The following is a 6,319-nucleotide window of genomic DNA, read 5'->3' on the forward strand; positions in this document are numbered from 1 at the left end:
AAGAGGGGGGCATGCCCTGAAGCATACAGCCTTATATATAGGCCAAACAAAATTAAGAACCAGGAAGTGTAAAGTGATTGCACCTGTGTGGCTATGGTAGCCCAGAGGGACATACTACTGGCTACACAGATTTTCTAACATTTTATCAATTGTAGTTCTGTGCGATAGAAAGGGAGACAAGACTGAAAAGTGCGCCATGTGGTTTGACCAAAAGGCATCAAACATTTGAGCAGCCTGCCACACTGACCCAGACAAACCAGCTGTCTCCCTGCTGACGAAACTGTGCTATCTTGTATCCACTAATTTTCTCACTTTCATGCTTTTTGTGTGGTTTCTGTAGACACAAAGGGGAGAGTTAAGGACGGTCTTTCGTTACTTTTATGTAGTTCTTGTCACTTTTGGTTGCTCCATGGAATGTTAATGGATCTTTGTTTGTCCAAGAGAGAGACCATGTCAGTCTCTATATCAAACCTGATCCCATTGACTCATCCCAGGGTCAAAGGTGACTCTGACCAGATGATGTTCTGAGCCGTACGATGCTGTGTCTGCTACACCATCATGACAAAATACAACACCAAGGCAGAGGACAAACTCTGAATGAACTACGAACCAATGGTTATTGGATTGTTGGTGGAAGTAAAGCTGTCGCCCAACACATCAGGCAGTGTGTACGGTGTAGAAGAGCTCGCGCACCACCATAGGAACAACGGATGGCAGATTTACCTAGCGACCACGTTGATCCCACACCACCGTTCACTTACTGCGGTATGGACTGCCTCGGTCCCTTCCACACCAGACAAGGTCATAAAGAACAAAAACAGTACAGCCTCCTCTTCACATGTCTTTGCTCAAGGGCAGTGCACATAGAAATGCTAGAGGACATGACGACCGATGCATTCATCAGTGCCTTAAGATGCTACATCACTATCCGTGGAGCTGTTAGACACATCAGATCTGATCAGGGCACTAACTTTGTGGGAGCAAAAAATGAAATGGCAAAGGCTCTAAAAGAACTCAATAAGGAAAGAGTGGTTTCATACCTGGCAGACAGGCAGTGTGACTTCCAGAAGAATACGCCGTACTCAAGTCACACGGTGGGTGTATGGGAGCATCAAATCAGGACAGTGAGAAGTTTACTGAGCACAGTCCTTGCCCACAGTGCTGGAAGGTTGGACGATACTTCCTTAAGGACTTTCTTTTATGAAGCTATGTCCATTGTAAATAACCGTCCGCTCACTGTTGATAACATCAGCGATCCCACAAGTTTAGAGCCGCTCACACAAAATCATCTGATCACAATGAAATCCTCTGTACCACTTCCACCACCAGGCAAGTTCATCAGGGAAGATCTGTATGCTAAAAAACGGTGGAGAAGGGTTCAATATCTGTCCGAGCAATTTTGGCACAGATGGAGAAAAGAATATCTATCAAACCTTACTCTCAGACAGCGATGGCTTGCACCAAGGTGCAACGTGGAAGTGGGTGATATTGTGATCATTAAAGAGGAGGAGGTCCCTCGCAATGAATGGAAACTTGCCAGGGTTGTTCAAGCACATGAGGATGATGACGGACTAGTACGAAAAGTGACAGTGCAGATGGGGGAGAGAAAGTTAGGGAAAAGGGGGGAACGCCTCAACCAGCCTTCCATCATTCAAAGATCCATTCAGAAGTTAGTGGTTCTAGTTAAAAGTAGCTAAAAGGGGAAGAGATCAGATTTTGATTAAATATCTTCTTTCTAAGCTAAAGGTGGTCATTATACAGTAGTTCATCCATAATTGGGTAATATTTGTGTAGAAATGTAAATTCTATTGTTAATTTGTATTGATGAAGTTAGGATATTTGAACATTTCATATGGTTCATTTTCTATAAGGACATGCCACAAGAAAAATGCCTTGAAATTACCATTGATTATTTGGAAGAGTGTAAATGTATTTGACATCTACAATTTTGTTAATCAAAGGGTAATTTGGTGGGAGTGTAGCTGATGCTCATAATACTGTTCTATGGGTTGCCATGACAACACAGGAAGTCAGTGTGTAATATATATGTTGATATCTGATTCCTTTTTTTTGTTATTTTATATCTGTGTATATATATACACTACCGTTCAAAAGTTTGGGGTCACCCAAACAATTTTGTGTTTTCCATGAAAAGTCACACTTATTCACCACCATACATTGTGAAATTAATAGAAAATAGAGTCAAGACATTGACAAGGTTAGAAATAATGATTTGTATTTGAAATAAGATTTTTTTTACATCAAACTTTGCTTTCGTCAAAGAATCCTCCATTTGCAGCAATTACAGCATTGCAGACCTTTGGCATTCTAGCTGTTAATTTGTTGAGGTAATCTGGAGAAATTGCACCCCACGCTTCCAGAAGCAGCTCCCACAAGTTGGATTGGTTGGATGGGCACTTCTTGCGTACCATACGGTCAAGCTGCTCCCACAACAGCTCAATGGGGTTCAGATCTGGTGACTGCGCTGGCCACTCCATTACCGATAGAATACCAGCTGCCTGCTTCTGCTCTAAATAGTTCTTGCACAATTTGGAGGTGTGTTTAGGGTCATTGTCCTGTTGTAGGATGAAATTGGTTCCAATCAAGCGCTGTCCACTGGGTATGGCATGGCGTTGCAAAATGGAGTGATAGCCTTCCTTATTCAGAATCCCTTTTACCCTGTACAAATCTCCCACCTTACCAGCACCAAAGCAACCCCAGACCATCACATTACCTCCACCATGCTTAACAGATGGCGTCAGGCATTCTTCCAGCATCTTTTCATTTGTTCTGCGTCTCACAAACGTTCTTCTTTGTGATCCAAACACCTCAAACTTGGATTCATCCGTCCACAACACTTTTTTCCAGTCTTCCTCTGTCCAATGTCTGTGTTCTTTTGCCCTTCTTAATCTTTTTCTTTTATTGGCCAGTCTCAGATATGGCTTTTTCTTTGCCACTCTGCCCTGAAGCCCAGAATCCCGCAGCCGCCTCTTCACTGTAGATGTTGACACTGGTGTTTTGCGGGTACTATTTAATGAAGATGCCAGTTGGGGACCTGTGAGGCGTCTGTTTCTCAAACTAGAGCCTCTAATGTACTTATCTTCTTGCTCAGTTGTGCAACGCGGCCTCCCACTTCTTTTTCTACTCTGGTTAGAGCCTGTTTGTGCTGTCCTCTGAAGGGAGTAGTACACACCGTTGTAGGAAATCTTCAATTTCTTAGCAATTTCTCGCATGGAATAGCCTTCATTTCTAAGAACAAGAATAGACTGTCGAGTTTCAGATGAAAGTTCTCTTTTTCTGGCCATTTTGAGCGTTTAATTGACCCCACAAATGTGATGCTCCAGAAACTCAATCTGCTCAAAGGAAGGTCAGTTTTGTAGCTTCTGTAACGAACTAAACTGTTTTCAAATGTGTGAACATGATTGCACAAGGGTTTTCTAATCATCAATTAGCCTTCTGAGCCAATGAGCAAACACATTGTACCATTAGAACACTGGAGTGATAGTTGCTGGAAATGGGCCTCCATACACCTATGTAGATATTGCACCAAAAACCAGTCATTTGCAGCTAGAATAGTCATTTACCACATTAGCAATGTATAGAGTGTATTTCTTTAAAGTTAAGACTAGTTTAAAGTTATCTTCATTGAAAAGTACAGTGCTTTTCCTTCAAAAATAAGGACATTTCAATGTGACCCCAAACTTTTGAACGGTAGTGTATATATATGTTTATATACTTTATGGTCATGGTTTTCTGCCAAACCTTTGTTTTTGTAGGGAATGTTTTGTGAGCAACCACTTCCTGTCTGGGTCACATGTGCCGGCTGTTGTGAGTGGGAAATTAAAGGTTAGAGAGAGAGACGAGAGAGGATGATGATGCGGCGGACTTTTGTGATGTTCAACTTATCTACTGCTGGTTTACAAGGCGCACACGGTAGAATAAATATTTTGGTTAATTTTGTTGGGCACTTGTGCTAAAGAAATGGGTGACTGAGATTGATGTATGTGATTGCTGAAATGCTTTTGTTTGTTTCTAGTTTTCACGGTGTTTCATAACTGAAGAGGAATTAAAGTGCTTGTGGACATCAGTAAGAAGCGTGGTTCTTAACTGGAGTAGATACACTAATCACTCTGCCCAGACGACAACCTCTTACTGTCCGTTGGTCTACCAGTGTGGTAGAAGGCGAGTGGTGCAGCTAGCTCTTGTGGGAACTAAACATCCACAGGCTCTTCGTGGGAATGAATCATCCACGGATTCAAAACGGGGATTAATCCAGCATTTTTTTCTGCAGGCAATGATACAGCGCTAGTCAAAAGCTAGCGGTGCTTCAGGATCCTTTTACTGTTACCTTTTGGTCAAACAGATGAAATATCCTCTTGTCCAGCGAGGTTGGAGATGCTCTGGAGTAAACAAAAGAAGGGGGAAGGGTAACACGCATGTTTGCACCTTCTTTCAGTCCTCCACTGTGGCGAAGAGACAAAGTCTCTTCAGCAGGATGAACTATGAACGGCAAAGTTTCCTCCGTGCAGCTGACTTTTAGGGCGCACTCACACTAGGGCCAGTTGTTCCGTACCATGCTGAAGCACGAATGTCACCCGCTTGCCCGCACTCACATTACCTCAAACCCAAGTGTACTCATGCACGGTTGCCTCTGACACATGTGTGTAGGTTACCGTGTGCTCATTAGGGTTTAATCCCGGGAAAATCCAATCAAAACCATTTCCCGATTCCAGGGAAATTTAATGACGGGAACCGGGAAAAAATATTATTAAAAAAAAAACAAAAACAGAACATTAGTGAAATATATTCACTAAAATATAGGTGGACAGTTCACTCTCATAAAACATGCACAGGTGTGTGTTCACGTGCTGTGCGCCGGTAAAACACAACACAACCGGTCAATTAACACAACGCACTATGATTAAAAAGTGCAAGCTTGTTCTTCTGAGTCTTGCCTGTGTAGTATGCAGAGGTGGCAAAAGCACTACGGATACTTGTGTAAAAAAGACAAAAAGTAAAAGTAAGAAAGTTCGATCACTTCGAATGATTATTCATGCTCACAGGAATAGATTTAGTTTAACTGAATGACTTAGAAGTCACCAAATGACTTACTTTAACGAATTTCGTTAGTTTATATGATGCAGATTTGTAAAATATTACTTTTATGAGGGTCACAGTCACAGACAATAAACTTAGCATTTCATAATTGTGGTAACAGCCGTGCGGCAGATGTAATGAAGTCCACACAGCACGCTGGATGCAAACTAATATTAAGCCCTCATTATAATGTTGATGGACATAAATTGAGTTCTTTTGCCTTAATAATAATAAAATAATACACAAAAAATGGTCGGACTGGGAACCCATGTCTGCATAATGTCACCGCGTTGCTTTTAGTGTTGCTTGAAATGACCAGGGCTCAGCTAGTGTTCGTTGATTTCCAGGGATTCCCTGGAAAATTGGCTTTTTTTCCTGGGATTTAAAATGTTTTATTTTCAGGAAAAATATTAATCCCTAGTGCGCATGTGTGACCAAGTGTACCGTGCTCAAGCACACGTCTTCCAACCATACTGGGCCAGGGAAGTGTACCGTACTCAAGCACGGTACACTTGCACTCACACTAGCCAAATAATTCAGACTTTAGGGGGCAAACGTGCTTGGGCACGGTACGATTGCCTAATGTGAGTGCGCCCTTATAAACACGGGTGATGTCAGCGGCCGGAAGTGACGTCAATTGGATAAAGGGGGCAGGGAGGGGGAAGAGGGCCCCGTTGGCGCTCTTCCCTCTGTTTGAGGGGCATTCATCCATTTACCTTATCACCTTTCTGGTAAAATACAAATGATAATTGAGATAAATAACACATCTGCTAATAATGGAATTATGCCTTGCAGTAATGTTATTGTGATATGAGCAATGTACACTGTTACAGTTATGTTTATAACTATCTGTCACCGTTTTTGTTCACTATAAACACTTCTTACTTCTGCTTCAACTCCAGGATGTGCCACCTGCAGAAGTTCTCAGATGAGTCCTCCATTGTTGGCTGCAACACAGACCATAAAGAGGAGAACTATAGAGACCTAGTTGAGAGATTTGTAGGATGATGCGACAGAAACCACCTACAGCTCAACATACGGAAAACCAAGGAGCTGGTGGTGGACTTTCAGCGCATAAAGTGCTCATTTTTAACCACTTATCAAATATATTTTTTTATCAAAACATTACTATTTATCTCTTTTTAACATCCTTAACATTAAACAAATGAACTTACGGCATTGCTTCTATGATGTTTTTTAGCGGACGGAGGCGGATTACATT

The sequence above is a fragment of the Scomber scombrus genome, chromosome 14 (assembly GCF_963691925.1).
Source record: "Scomber scombrus chromosome 14, fScoSco1.1, whole genome shotgun sequence".
NCBI classification, from domain to species: Eukaryota; Metazoa; Chordata; class Actinopteri; order Scombriformes; family Scombridae; genus Scomber; species Scomber scombrus.